Genomic DNA, 16,099 nt, shown 5'->3' on the forward strand with positions numbered 1-16,099 from the left:
GCCCTGGAATACAGTGCTAAACAAATGAACAAACAGGGGAGGTGAACAGACAAAAATAAGCAAAGAAGTAATTATCAATAGTGATAAGTGCTATGCAGAAAAATTGGGCAGGGTAAGGTAGATATGACATGCCTTAGGATAGTGGCTATTTTATAAGATTGGTCAAGGAACTTCTCATTACTATAGTTAATTTAAGGATGTAAACCGAACAGAAATCTGGGAGGATACTCCAAGTGGAGGGGTTATAAAATATTCAGAGGGTGAAGCCAGGTCATACACATTCTTGTAGGCCACTGTTATGACTTTGACTTTTTTAAAAGATTTATTTACTTATTTTAGAGACAAAGAATGTGTGTGTGAGTGGGGTGAGGGGCAGAGGGAGAGAGAGAATTTCCAGGGGACACCCCACCGAGTGCAGGGACAGGGATAAGGGTGGGGGGCAGGGGGATGTGCTCGATCTCACCACCCTCAGATCATGACCTGAGCTGAAATCAAGAGTCTGAAGCTCAACCGACTGAGCCACCCAGGCACTCTGGACTTTGGCTTTTACTATGAGTGGCATGGAAAGCCATAGTATAGATGTGGGTATGTAAATAACATTCAGTAGCAGGAGAGTGATCAGGGAGCTTTTGTGTATGAAGTTTTGTAACTGAGAACTTGTTCTAGTACAACTGTGAAGCAAGGTCATCACCTGGGTATAAAAGTTAAGTAGATATAAGAAAGAAGGGAGAGGGATATGAAATACTAGTTTTACAAAGTAGAATAGAGAAAATACAAATATTAATTGATGACTTGAACTTTGTGACTAGGAATTTAAGGGGAGCTTGTCAGAAGAGTTCTATGTGTGTGTTTGTGCTGTGTGTGTGTGTGAACCTTTAGTTAGAGCGTATTTGTAACAGTCGTGATAGTTTCTTATTCATAATGGAAATGACATTGTAGAATAATAAAATGTTTTAATTCTATTTCATATTGGGAATGTTTGAGCCATAATCAGGTTTTACCACCAGTTGGTAAAGTGGTACATTTTACTTTTATTTTGTGAAAATTCAACTGATTTTGACAGGTATTGGTAATATCAGAAACCAGAGTGAGGTTTTGTTAGGTAACTAAAACTGAGAGAGTTTGGGATGTGCGAAAGAGCTAAGATGTTAGTAAGAGATGATGGTAATGATAGGTAATGAAATTTGTAACTAGATAAGAAAAAAGTTAGAAAAAAAATGTGACAAAAAGCATAATGTTGTAGGGCTAATAGATTGGAAAAATAACTGAAATCAAACAATGGCTTGAATGAGAGTACCCCAGTGGGTAAACTGTTCAGGCAGAGGATGGTATCAGGAATGAGTCAATTAAAGTCAAGGTTTTTAGGAGGGTACAGCTATGGGTGCTGGATAGAAGTGAGAGGCTGAAATGGAGTGGAGGAAGAAAGAAGTGAGAAGATTAAGATTATGAGTCATCATGATATTGAATGGATAAATCAGGTGGATCCTGAATTTGCCAAAATGGTGTTAAAAATTAGAGAGGGAAAGGTAAATGCCAAAATCATCAGTATGTGAGAAAATGTACCTAGAAAGGTAACAACATGAGAGTTAGTAGGTGGTGAAGTTTATTGACACAAATTCAAATATGAGGTTTGAAGAAGAAGCATAAGTTTTTGGGAAATGGCATTGAAGAATACCAGATGTTGAGATACATGGGATTGAAAAAATAGTTTCCATCACAGTACTACAGGACTACCAATATTATGAAATGAATGTCCCACGTTTTAACTAGGGCAATAAATAAACATTCAATGAACAATTTGGAATTTGTTATAGGATGATTTTCCTTTGTCATCATCAATAGACTACTTACTGAACTTTACACACATCAAAAATCCTGATTCAAAGTAAATTTAAAAATAAGAATTTATTTGGGGAATCTGGGTGTCTCAGTTGGTTAAGCATCTGTGTTTGGCTCAGGTCAGGATCTCAGGGTCCTGGGATCCAGCCTCAGGTCAGGGTCCCTGTTCAATGGGGAGTCTGCATCTCCATCTTCCTCTGCCCCTCCTCCCCACTCATGCTCTCTTTCTTTCTCAAATAAAGAAATAAAATCTTAAAAAAAAAGAATTTATTTAAGTATACATGTAATAAAGTAAAAATGTAGAATTATCAATATTTGTAACAACTGTGATAGTTTCTTACTCATGACAGAGACAATATGGTAGATTAATAATGTACTCCAATTTTGTTTGATATTGTGGAGTTTTAGACATACATGCTTCTGCCACTGGTTGGTTTCTTTTCTTATATTCCTTACACTTCACTTCTATTTTGTGAAAATTGAGCAAACACTGACAGGTTATTAAGTCAGAAAGTTCTTTGAGATTCTAATGGATAATTCTCATGATAGACCCAAAAATCTAGAGACTTTTCAATGAATGCTCTTTACAGCATTGGATCTGCATCAAATATTAAGGTAGTGATGGTATATCATAATAAAAACTTTAATGTGTATTTCAGTTTAAGAGATAGAAACAAATAGATTCATTACTCAGTTGTTAATATCATTTGGCTCTGGAAAAATACCTAGGAAGTAAAAAAAAAAATCAAAATAATTTTTCGTGAGCCTTCATATCACTAAATGGCCCTTTAATGATTTCTGATATTTGCTTACCTAAATTAAAATTTATGAAAGTCCTCAACTTAAAAGAAAAAGTTACAAAAAGTGCTTTAAGACTGTTCGGACCTTAAAATAATTAGTCTATTCAACATATTGAGGTATGTTTCTTTATCAAGCCAACTGAAATCATGGATGGGTGTTTGCTAGAAGTAGGTGTCCTGAAGACAGGCTTCAACTCAAAACATGTGTCAACCTCTTCCTCTTTGAGAACAAGTGTGAACTTGCCAGACCCCTGAAATAGTATTTTGCAGTTGGACACAGTAGGTGTGACTTATTGAAGCTCATATCTCTCACAGTTATTTTCAACAATGAAATCAATGTTTTCTGTTTTCTGTGAATAAAGCAGCTTTGGATTGACAGGCACAATCTACTTTAGTTGAGAAGTAACATCCGTTCTTGTGGCTCACAAAAATGCTCTATTCCATCCCTCATGAATAGAATAATCTAAGGATTAACTAAGTGAAGTAAAAGAAAATTAAAATGTTCCTTTTTACTGTGATTTTTTAGGAATTAGAGAAGAAAAAGTGATTGAGTACTTCTGTTTCATATTTGTACCACAAATATACAAAGAATTAATTCATACTCCTTTTAAAAAAAGATTTTATTTATTTACTTGTCAGAGAGGTATTGCACATAATTAGGGAGAGCAGCAGGTGGAAGGAGAAGCAGACTCCCTACTGAACAGGGAGCCTGATGCGTGACTCTGTCCCAGGACACTGGGATCACAACTTGAGCCGAAGGCAGACGTTTAACAGCTAAGCCACCCGGGTGTCTCTTATACTCTTTCTATCAACAGTTTTCCTTAAATTGTGATGCAAAAATATCTGCTGTAGGGCTTACTATCTAGTTATTGTCCTCCTCAACTTTAATCATTGTTTTTACTTAACAACCAATAACATTGTTTAAGAAATTGATATTTCCAATAATCCTATATGTTTTTTCTCGAGTTCTAGTGTTTGTCATACTACACTTTTAATGAAAGTGCATTGATCTTTGTGACACTATTTGACAGTTTCATAATAGGCAGGCAAAGTGAGCACTTCAGGTGAATTCATGGCTCCATCAATAAAAGGTAATTCTCAGATAATCGTGATCATACTGATGGTCAGCTAGAGTATTACAGTTTGAAAATCAATAGTTTTGGTTCTGGAGTCAGGCAGACCTGAGTATAAGTTCCAGCCCTAAATGTCCATGGGCTAATTAACTGGTTCCTTTAAGTCTCAGTTTTTTCTCTTTATCTGCAAAATGATTATAATAATAGTTTTTAACTTGTAGGGTTTTTGCAAAGTTTAAGTATAGAAGTCTATCCACCTAGCAATGGTGAGGATAAATTCATTCAATAAACACTTGTGGCAAAAAATGTTTAGGGCATATAAGATATTTATCATAGAGCTTTGTACATCCAAAAACTCATGAAATACTATTGTTTTTAGCTAAGCTCATGAGACAGATGAATAAAACTAGAATAAAATTTATCATATTCAAAGGAACTATATATGTCATATGCATCATAAAATTCACATTGACATGGCCAGTACCTTCCTTCTGGATGTTAAACTTGAAACCCCAAATAATAAACAGAAAGTCGATTGATAAACAAATTAGAGCAAGGAGAGTTAATTAGATGAATCAAATATTTCACATCACATCCAAGTAACCTGAGGCATCATCCACACTGGAATGGTCATGTGAATGGGACTTCAGTTTCCTTGTCTAAGGCTTTCTCTCTCCTAAATAGCATTTAAATGTGCACTGCAATAGTTGTTTCACATTTTTAGGCTTCCAAAACTCTCAGTGTTTCTTTATGATAAGCATAGTTACTGTTTTTTTAAATGAATATATTACTGCATTCTACCCACAGTTAAATCTATCACCTTTAAGATTAGACGCCCTGAGTTCTAGTGCCTTCCAAACTACTTCTTAAATTCTGAAATATGGGAATCCTCTCCATTCCTTGGATTCCTCTTTGATAATTGGGTATAGTAATTAGCCTTATTTATATTGGTAAAAATGTTTTCTTAAATAACGAAATGCATGTAAAGTGGCTAACATGTAGCGTCTGATAAACATGACTACTATTGATAAGGCATAAAGTTTATTAGATTCCTGCTACTTCTGACTCATTCTGTTTCCTTCTGTTACTTTGGCTCATTCCTACAGATATCATTTATTTGTTGTATTTATACTTTAACAGCCGGGGCAATTATACGCCAAATTAGGGAGATAGCATAGTTTAGCCTCTAAGTACTAAAGTACTTTTCATTAAACTGTCACTTAATCCCAACCAGTGGTTAAGAAGATCAGTAGCAATTTATTTTATAATGTGTTTTATGTATTTTCTGTCTCACATTAGAACGTTAGCTCACATGGTGAGAATCTTTGTTTGTTTTATTTGCTGGTGCTTCCAAGTGCACATGAGGCACTCAATAGATATTTACTGAATAAATGAATGAGTGAATGAATGAATGAGGAAAGTGGCAAGAAATCAGTTCCACAGGGAGTGCACATCAGAAATTCATCAGCCTTGTACTTAAGGAGTGAATATTATTATTAAAAAGATACCAAAAGATAGATTCCTTTTGGGGTTGGTATTGATTTGATGCAGTAATGATGAAGACCTGTTTCATTTTCTACCACATCTAATATTTTACTTATGGTGAAACTAGAAACTTAGAACACTTCATTTGCTTTGTTGCCTCTTTGTAGAAAAAGAATATTAATCCTATATCTTTTGTAAAATAATCATCTATTTTAAATTTAGATCAATCTTTCAGTTTACAGAAATGCTGGGTGTTATGATTAACAGGTAAAAGAAAATGTGTGAAAGTCAACTCCCTATCTGAGTTTTAAAATAATCACATTGAAAGTATGTGTGAGAAAAGATCAAAGTCATAGAAGGAAGCGGTCATTTCTGATTTAATAATTAAAAAGGACAAGAGTAAAAATAGATATAGGTATTTTACCTAAGAAAACTAATTCATAAATGATAGCTAAATGAGATTTATTTTAAGAGAACACTGTCATTTTCATTTTTCTTTTGGTTTATATTTATTGAAATATGATGACAATAGGAGAAAGATAGTGTCCTGCAATGGATAATACTGGTCTAATAACATTATTACAGTTTTATTCCTGGTACGGGGTTGGCAATAACAGAGCAGGAGATTTATAAAAGTTGGTTAGAAAACACCAGGAGAAATTTCTGGGAAAAAATAATGAAAATAGTTAAGAATGGTAGTGGATTTAGTATGATACACTATGTCCTTCAGAATATTGTTTCCAACATTATCTCTCACCACATCTTTCAAAGGCCTGCTGATAAAGTTACACTGAACTATTTGCTATTTCCTAAGCATGCTTTGTCTTTTTGAGCCTTTATTCCTCTAAAATGCTATCTCTTTTGTCTGAAATTTAACGGAAAACTCCCATAACAAAGTCAAATATAAATTCATTCATGGAGATGCTTAAGAAAACCCAGGCAAACATGTGCCTCATTTAAGTTCCAAGCTCTATGATGACATGCCAGGCTCTGTGCCAGGGCTGCAGCTGAAGATGGCAATGAGTCTTTCCTTGTAGGAAGGGGGACTAGTCAGGAGGTACTCTGGGAAACAATGGCCCCTAGTCAGTAGGCATTTCCTTCCAAGTAACTTCGGTTACTGACTTCTGTCTTCTTTGGGCCACCAATACCCACTCTGCAGCTGTACTCTCATTTTCACTGTTTTTAAATTTAATGTAGCCAGATAACCAATCCAAGATGCCATTTCTTGAGAATATGTTGTCTGGAACCAGTTCTGGTATAAAAATCTCTGGCAGGGCACAGTGCAGGACACAGAAACAATTCTAAGTAGTCTATGCAAAAAAAATAATAATAATAATAATAATAAATAAATAAATAAATAAATAAAATAATATAGGGATTTGGGCACTTTTGAAGTCATTAGAAAGGATGGAGGAATGGACATTAGGTTCGAGCTCCTGAAATGTGTCCTAGAAAAATGCAGAACTGATCTGCCAGTAGTTAGTATTTCTGCTAAGATCAGGGAAGTAAGGAATGGGTTCACAACACTTAGTGTGACTATGATCCAGAGATCAGGAATCTGGGATTAGGAAGCCTCTGCAATCCTGCTGCAGCTGCATCTCAGTCCCATGGAGCTGGTACCTGGACACAGGAATGTAAAGTCTGGCTTCTGCCTCTGCCTCTGCTAAACTATCTTTCAACACTTGCAAAGATAAAGACTGAACACTGCTACATAGCAGCTCCTTTCTTGCATGAGTAAGCAGCTGAAGAAGCATAAAGATAACAGATTCTACTTCATCTGCCTTCAAATTTCACAAAAGTGCAATGTAAAGTTTGGCAGAATCTAATCTGCATCCCAGAAGGTACCCAAAGCCTGCAAGACAGGAAGATACACTGGAAAGGATGGGAAAGGATCAATAGTAACCACAGGAATTTTATACTTTTGTCAGCATTCTTGAAGGTGGACGCATGCCAATGCCAGGTGACAATCACTGGATTGAAAAATGTTTCACGTAACTACGTGGCGCCAATATTAAAATCACAAATCACTCCATTTGTTGCACAACATTATCACACGTCAGCCACACATGACCGTGAGAAGACGGAATTAACGAACCGTTCCACAGAGGATCCAGAAAGGCGGTGTCACAAGTAAGCAGGGAGGCACCGTTCCTGTGTAGGGAGTGTGACAAGGGCTGGCGTTGATTGTCGTCAGGTCGCCTGGACGCAGGCAGAGCATCTGGCAGCATCTGTCTGGACCTCCATCTCTACAGGTACAGTGTGGGCGGTGGATTGGCTTCCACCAGATAGCTACCTCTTTTAAGGGGTCTGCTTAGGAGGGTGTATGGTTACATCGTTACCTTAGAGTCTTTGCCTATCAACTTGGTGCATTCAGGCTCGTCAAAGTGGCCATGGGCTTTCCAAACAGGTTTTACTTATCTGCTGGTCACACAGTTCATGGCAAAGTTCTGCATCAGACCTTGACTAAAAACTAATATGAGAATTGACATTAGCCACTGTGACTCCATTTTGTCTCAGTCTAACTCAGCTAATTCTCTGTGAGTAGGAATTGCATGCAAAGTTTCATAACATGACAAGTGTAAATTATGAAATGTGCTAAGATGGAGATCACCACGTGTGTTGTAAAAAGGCAAAAGAAAGTCTTTTAGTTTGTCAATGCTTTTTTTCTTTTCTTTTCTTTTCTTTCTTTCAAGATTTATTTATTTATTATTTATTTATTTATTTATTTATTTATTTATTTTTAGAGAGAAAAACAGGGAGGGTTAGCGGGAGAGGGAGAGAAAGAATCTCAAGCAGACTCCTGGATTGAATAGAGAGCCCAACCAGGGGTTTGAGCTCACAATCCAGAGATCATGACCAGAACCGAAATAAAATGTCTGAGGCTTAACCTACTTAGCCACCCAGGCCAGGCACCCCTGTCAAATTTTCTTAGAAGAAATAAACCCTAACTAAATCATGAAGGAAGAATAAAAATAAAGTGAGTTAAACTAAGTATGGAAAGGCCATCTCAAAAAGAAGGAACAGGAAAGATGTAAAAGAGCATGATGCTTCTGAATTCATCACCAGAAAATCAGTAATAGATGGTATAGATGGGGCTGGAGAGAAACCCACCTAAGATTGGAAAGTTTCCTATGTCCTGCTAAGGAGCTAGATCTGTAGTCTGTTCATAATGGAGAACCACCAAAGGTCTTTACATCTAGAGTAACTAAGAGGTTTGCATTATATAGCTCATTCTGGCAGTAACATAGAAAAGAGATTAAATAGTTGGTGGGAGGAGACTAGTGGCAGAAAGAAGCAATCATTATATTATAGAAGCATTCCAGGTGAGAGACAATGAGGTTTAAACTAGGACATTTGTATACACTCTAACACTTAATGCATTGGATTTCAATTATGTGTGTGTTTTTCCTCTCTGATAGATTGTAAAATTCTCATTGAATGGGACAGCTCTTATTAAATGTTTTGTCCTCAGGATTTAGCATAGTGGTTCACCCATGATAATTTCACTAATTAACCAGATAGACTTGAATTTAAGATTCCTCAAAGAAAATATCTGCCAGCATCATGTTAAATATGGAATTAAGACTGCAACGTTTTTGAGTCAAACAATACAATTTTTCCTTTCTTCAACAAAATTCCGGGTGGAGAATGGAAAGGGAAATTAGTAAATTTCACAGAACTGCTACAATCCTGCCTTAAAATGAGATGATAGCTAAAAGAATTATAGTAAATTAGCATAATTTAATAGAATAACATATTATCTCAATTTATTAATATTTTTCTCCTAAGCGCTCAAACTATTTTGTAGGCCTAATATATTTTGAGATCTGATTAGTTCTATACTGATTCATGCTTTGACTGGGGGCAAGTAATTGAATCTCTGCTCTTTATTACCAAACCTGCAATTTAAGATAGTAAACCTATACACCTACAAAATATTCTTGTTATACTGTAGTAGCAATAAATGTATTTAGCTAGTATATTGAAAGTGACTATTGTAATTGGTTCTTTTTTTTTTTTAAAGATTTTATTTAATTATTTGTCAGAGAGAGAGAGGGAGAGAGAGCAAGCACAGGCAGACAGAATGGCAGGCAGAGGCAGAGGGAGAAGCAGGCTCCCTGATGAGCAAGGAGCCCGATGCGGGACTCGATCCCAGGACGCCGGGATCATGACCTGAGCCGAAGGCAGCTGCTTAACCAACTGAGCCACCCAGGCGTCCCTGTAATTGGTTCTTGTTCAAAAGAATGATCTGGTCATTTCTAAAAAGAAATTACTACCTATCTTCATAGCTAAGAAAATAAAATGAACAGGACATGTGTTGCAAGAGTTTTAAGACCCAACTGTGAAAACTGACAGGCTATGAATAAAGATAGATGTTTGGAAGGTAAAGGGTAATACCCCAAGGTGAAAAGTAAAGTGGAAGAATAGTTACATTCCTTAGAATTTTCTCCTTTATCTTTTTCTATAACAATTTGGAGACTCATTTCAAAATATTTTCCATAAAATATTTTTATATATCAACTCAAAATAATTTTATTCAATTTATAGGAACATCTTTGGTTATACTTATTTTGCAGTTATGGATTTATTCTATTAATATTTGAGCTCTGTCCTTTCTTTTTTTAAAATTTTTATTAACATATAATGTATTATTTGCCTCAGGGGTACAGGTCTGTGAATCATCAGGCTTACACACTTCATAGCACTCAGCATAGCACATACCCTCACCAATGTCCATAACCCAACCACCCTCTCCATAATCCCCTCCCCCCAGCAATCTTCAGTTTGTTTTGTGAGATTAAGAGTCTCTTATGATTTGTCTCCCTCCTGATCCCATCTTGTTTATTTTTTTCTTCCCTACCCCCAAGGCCCCCACTCTGCCTCTCAAATTCCTCATAAAAGGGAGATCATATGATAACTGTCTTTCTCTGATTGACTTATTTTGCTCAGCACAATACCCTCTAGTTCCATCCATATCATTGCTAATGGTAAGATTTCATTTCTTTTGATGGCTGCATAATATTCCATTGTATATATATACCACTTCTTCTTTATCCATTCATCTGTTGATGGACATCTAGGCTCTTTCCATAGTTTGGCTATTGAGGATATTGCCCCTATAAACATTTGGGTGCACGTGCCCCTTCGGATCACTACATTTGTATCTTTAGGGTAAATACCCAGTAGTGTGATTGCTGTGTCATACAGTAGCTCTATTTTCAACTTTTTGAGGAACCTTTATGCTGTTTTCCAGAGTGGCTGCACCAGCTTGCATTCCCACCAACAGTATAGGAGGGTTCCCTTTCTCCACATCCTCGCCAGCATCTGTTGTTTCCTGACTTGTTAATTTTAGCCATTCTGACTGGTGTGAGGTGGTATCTCATTGTGGTTTTGATTTGCATTTCACTGATGCCGAGTGATGTGGAGCATTTTTTCATGTGTCTGTTGGCCGTCTGGATGTCTTCTTTGCAGAAATGTCTACTCATGTCCGCTGCCTATTTCTCGATTAGATTATTTGTTCTTTGGGTATTGAGTTTGGTAAGTTCTTTATAGATTTTGGATACTAGCCCTTTATCTGAAATATTGTTTGTGAATATCTTCTCCCATCCTGTCAGTTGTCTTTAAAGCTTTTGATCTTGATGAAGTCCCAATAGTTCATTTTTGCCCTTGCTTCCCCTCCCTTTGGCTATGTTCATAGGATGAAGTTGCTGTGGCTGAGGTCGAAGAGGTTGCTGCCTGTGTTCTTCTCAAGGATTTTGATGGATTCCTTTCTCACATTGAGGTCCCTCATCCATTTTGAGTCTATTTTTGTGTGTGGTGTAAGGAAATGGTCCATTTTCATTTTTCTGCATGTAGCTGTCCAATCTTCCTAACACCATTTGTTGAAGAGACTGTCTTTTTTCCATTGTACATTCTTTCCTGCTTTGTCGAAGATTAGTTGACCATAGAGGTGAGGGTCCATTTCTGGGCCCTCTATTCTGTTCTGTTGATCTATGCATTGGTTTTTGTGTCAGTACCATACTGTCTTGATGATTACGGCTTTGTAATAGAGCTCGAAGTCTGGAATTGTGATGCCACCAACTTTGGCTTTCTTTTTCAACATTTCTCTGGCTATTCGAGGTCTTTTCTGGTTCCATATAAATTTTAGGACTATTTGTTCCATTTCTTTGAAAAAATAGATGGTATTTTGATAGGGATTGCATTAAATGTGTAGATTGTTTTAGGTAGCATAGACATTTTCACAATATTTGTTCTTCCAATCCATGAACATGGAACGCTTTTCCATTTCTTTGTGTCTTAATTTCTTTCATGAGTACTTTATAGTTTTCTGAGTATAGATTCTTTGCCTCTTTGGATAGGTTTATTCCTAGGTACCTTATGGTTTTGGTGCAATTGTAAATGAGATTGATTCCTTAATTTCTCTTTCTTCTGTCTTGTTGGTGGTATATAGAAATGCAACTGATTTCTGTGCATTGATTTTATATCCTGACACTACTGAATTCCTATACAAGTTCTAGCAGATGTGGAGTGGAGCCTTTTGGGTTTTCCTCATAAAGTATCATATCATCTGCAAAGAGTAAGAGTTTGACTTCTTCTTTGCTGATTTGGATGCCTTTTATTTCTCTTTGTTGTCTGGTTGCTGAGGCTAGGACTTCTAGTACTATGTTGGATAGCAGTGGTGATAGTGGACATCCCTGCTGTGTTCCTGACCTTAGGGAAAAAGCTCTCAGTTTTTCCCCATTGAGAATGATATTCACTGTGGGTTTTTCATAGATGGCTTTGGTGATATTGAGGTATGTACCCTCTAACCCTACACTTTGAAGAGTTTTGATCAAGAAAGGATGCTGTACTTTGTCAAATGCTTTTTCAGCATCTATTGAGAGGGTCCTATGGTTCTTGTTTGTTCTTTTATTAATGTACTGTATCACATTGATTGATTTGCGGATGTTGAACCAACCTTGCAGCCCAGGAATAAATCCCACTTGGTCGTGGTAAATAATCCTTTTAATGTACTGCTGGATCCTATTGGCTAGTTTTTTGGTGAGAATTTTGGCATCTGTGTTCATCAAGGATATTGGTCTGTAATTCTCTTTTTTGGTGGAGTCTTTGTCAAGTTTTGGGATCAAGGTAATGCTGGCCTCATAAAATTAGTTTGGAAGTTTTTCTTCCATTTCTATATTTTGGATCAGTTTCAGGAGAATAGGTATTAATTCTTTAAATTTTGGTAGAATTCCCCTGAGAAGCCATCTGGCCTGGGCTCTTGTTTGTTTGGAGATTTTTGATGAATGCTTCAATATCCTTATAGACCTATGGGTCTGTTCAGGTTTTCTATTTCTTCCTGGTTCAGTTTTGGTGGTTCATACATCTCTAGGAATGCATCCATTTCTTCCAGATTGTCAAATTTGCTGGCATATAGTTGCTCATAATATGTTCTTATAATTGTTTGCAATTCTTTGGTGTTGGTTATGATCTCTCTTCTTTCATTCATGATTTTATTTATTTGGGCCCTTTCTCTTGTCTTTTTGATAAGTCTGGCCAGGGGTTTATCAATCTTATTAATTCTTTCAAAGAACCAGTTCCTAGGGGCACCTGGGTGGCTCAGTGGGTCAAAGCCTCTGCCTTCAGCTCAAGTTGTGATCTCAGGGTCCTGATATTGAGCCTCAAGTAGGGCTATCTGCTCAGCAGGGAGCCTGCTTCCCTTCCTCTCTCTCTGCCTGCCTCTCTGCCTACTTGTGATCTCTGTCTGTCAAATGAATAAATAAAATCTTAAAAAAAAAAAAAAAAAGAGAGAAAACCAGCTCCTAGTTCCGTTGATTTGTTCTATTTTTCTTTTGGTTTCTATTTCATTGATTTCTGCTCTGATCTTTATTATTTCTCTTCTCCTGCTGGGTTTAGGCTTTCTTTGCTGTTCTTTCTCTAGCTCCTTTGGTTTTAGGGTTAGGTTGTGTATTTGAGACCTTTCTTGTTTCTTGAGACAGGCTTGTATCACTATATACTTTCCTCTCAGGACTGCCTTTGCTGTGTCCCACTGATTTTGAACAGTTGTGTTTTCATTTCATTTGTTTCCATGATTTTTTTCAATTCTTCTTTAATTTCCTGGCTGACCCATTCATTCTTTAGTAGGATGCTCTTTAGCTTCCATGTATTTGAGTTCTTTCCAACTTTCCTCTTATGATTCAGTTCTAGCTCCAGAGCATTGTGGTCTGAAAATATGCAGGGATGATCCCAATCTTTGGGTACCAGTTGAGACCAGATTTGTGACCCTGGACATGATCTATTCTGGAAAATGTTCCATGTGCACTAGAGAAGAATGTTTATTCTGTTGCTTTGGGATGGAATGTTCTGAATATATCTGTGACATCCATCTGGTCCAGTGTGTCATTTAAGGCCTTTATTCCCTTGTTAATCTTTTGCTTGGGTGATCTGTCCATTTCAGTGAGGGGTGTTGTTAAACTCCCCTACTATTATTGTATTATTGTTCATGTATTTCTTTGATTTTGTTATTAACTGGTTTATATATTTGGCTGCTCCCATTTTAGGGGCATAGGTATTTAAAATTGTTAGATTATCTTGTTGGAGAGACCCTTTGAGTACGATGTAGTGTCTTCCTCATCTCTTATTATAGTCTTGGCTTAAAATCTGATTTATCCAATATAAGGATTGCCACCCCAGCTTTGAACTGATGTACATTAGCATGGTAAATTTTTTCCACTCTTTCACTTTAAATCTGGAGGTGTCTTTGGGTCTAAAATGTGTTTCTTGTAGAAAGCATATTGATGGGTTTTGTTTTTTATCCATTCTGATACCCTTTGTCTTTTGAGTGGGACATTTAGCCCATTTACATTCAGGGTAACTATTGAAAGATATGAATTTAGTGCTAATGTATTGCCTGCAAGGTGACTGTTACTGTATATTGTCTTTGTCTACTACATTTAGGCTGTCTCTCTGCTTAGAGGACCCCTTTCAATATTTATTATAGGGCTGGTTTGGTGTTTGCAAATTCTTTTACTTTTTTTGTCCTGGAAGCTTTTTATCTCTCCTTTTATTTTCAAGGATAGCCTAACTGGATATAGTATTCTTGACTGCATGTTTTTCTCATTTATTGCTCTGAATATATCATGCCATTTCTTTCTGGCCTGCCAGGTCTCTGTGGATAAGTCTGCTGTTCATCTAATATTTCTACCATTGTATGTTACAGACTTCTTGTCCCGAGCTGCATTCAGGATTTTCTCTTTGTCACTGAGACTAGTAAGTTTTACCATTACATGATGTGGTGTGGAGCTATTTTTATTGATTTTGAGGCGGCTTCTCTGTGCCTCCTGGATTTTGATGCTTGGTCCCTTTGCCATATTAGGGAAATTCTCTACTATAATTCATTCCAATAAACCATCTGCCTCTCCCTCTCTTTCTTCTTCTTCTGGATTCCCAATTATTCTAGTATTGTTTCATCTTATGGTATCATTATCTCTTGAATTCTCCCCTCGTCAAGTAGTTGTTTGTCTGTCTTCTGCTCAGCTTCTTTATTCTCCATCATTTGGTCTTTATATCACTAATTCTCTTTTCTGTCTCATTTATCCTAGCAGTAAGAGCCTCCATTTTTTATTGCACCTCATTAATAGCTTTTTTGATTTTTAACTTGGTTAGATTTTAGTTCTTTTATTTCTCCAGAAAGATATTTTATTTCTTCAGATGGTGTTTCTCTAATATCTTCTATACCTTTTTCAAGCCCAGCCAGCACCTTGAGAATAATCATTCTGAACTCTAGATCTAACATATTACCAATGTCTGTATTGATTAGGGCCCTAGCTGTCAGAAGTGCCTCTTGTTTTTATTTTGTGGTGAGTTTTTCTGCCTTGTCATTTTATCCAGATAAGAATATATGAATGAGAGAATAAAATACTAAAAGTGTGGCAAAAACCCCAGAAAAATGCATAGCCAAATCAGAAGAGACCCAAAACTGGGGGGAGAAGAAAAGGGGAAAAAAAAAAAAAATATATATATATATATATATATATATATGACTGGTGAATAGAACAGAGCCACCCACTTGATTTTGGGTGTATTTTGGTCTCTTAGAAGAAACTACCTCCCAAAATTTTTAAAGAAAGACAAACTTTACACACACACACACACACACACACACACACACACACACGGATATATAAGATGAAGTCATGGAATATGACTGTAAAGATGAAAATTTTAAAAATTCTAAAAAAGGAATTGATAAGTTGTTTGGAAAAAGAAAAAAAAAAGAGGAGAGAATATGCTCAGGCTGGAGACTAGAACAAAGCCATGTGCTAGATTTACAGTATATTTTGATCTATTAGAAGAAATTGTATCCCAAAACTTTTTAGAAAAAACAAAAACCTATATGTATACAAAAAATAGGGTTAAATACAATGAAGTGATAAAATATAACTATAACAATGAAGGTTTAAAAAGTTTTTTTTTTTTTAGAAAGGTATTGTTAAGATAAACTAGTTAAAAAACATTAAAAGAGGAAAGAGGAAAAGTTAAAAAAATAGAATAAAAAATACTAAAAAAAAATTTAACTTTGCAAGACTAAAGGATCATGGGGAAAAAGCCATGAATTGTATGCACTGCTTTCCCCTAGCTCTGCAGTTCCGCTGTTCTCCTTGATCAGTGAGTTTAGTCTTGGCTGGATATTCTTGCTGATTTTCTGGGGGTGGGGCCTATTGCAGTGAGTCCCAAATGTCTTTGCCTGAGGTGGAATTGCACCACCGTTGCCAGGGGCCAGGCTAAGTAATCTGTTTGAATTAGCTCTCAGGAACTTTTGTTCCCTAAACATTTTCAGTACAGCTTTGAAGGAGGAGAATGAAAATGGTCGCCTCTGAATCCCTGGCCCAGAGGAGCCGAGAGCTCTGGGCCCCACTCCTC

This window comes from Enhydra lutris, unplaced genomic scaffold, assembly GCF_002288905.1.
Source record: "Enhydra lutris kenyoni isolate GAN:26980312 unplaced genomic scaffold, ASM228890v2 scaffoldscaffold9, whole genome shotgun sequence".
NCBI lineage: Eukaryota > Metazoa > Chordata > Mammalia > Carnivora > Mustelidae > Enhydra > Enhydra lutris.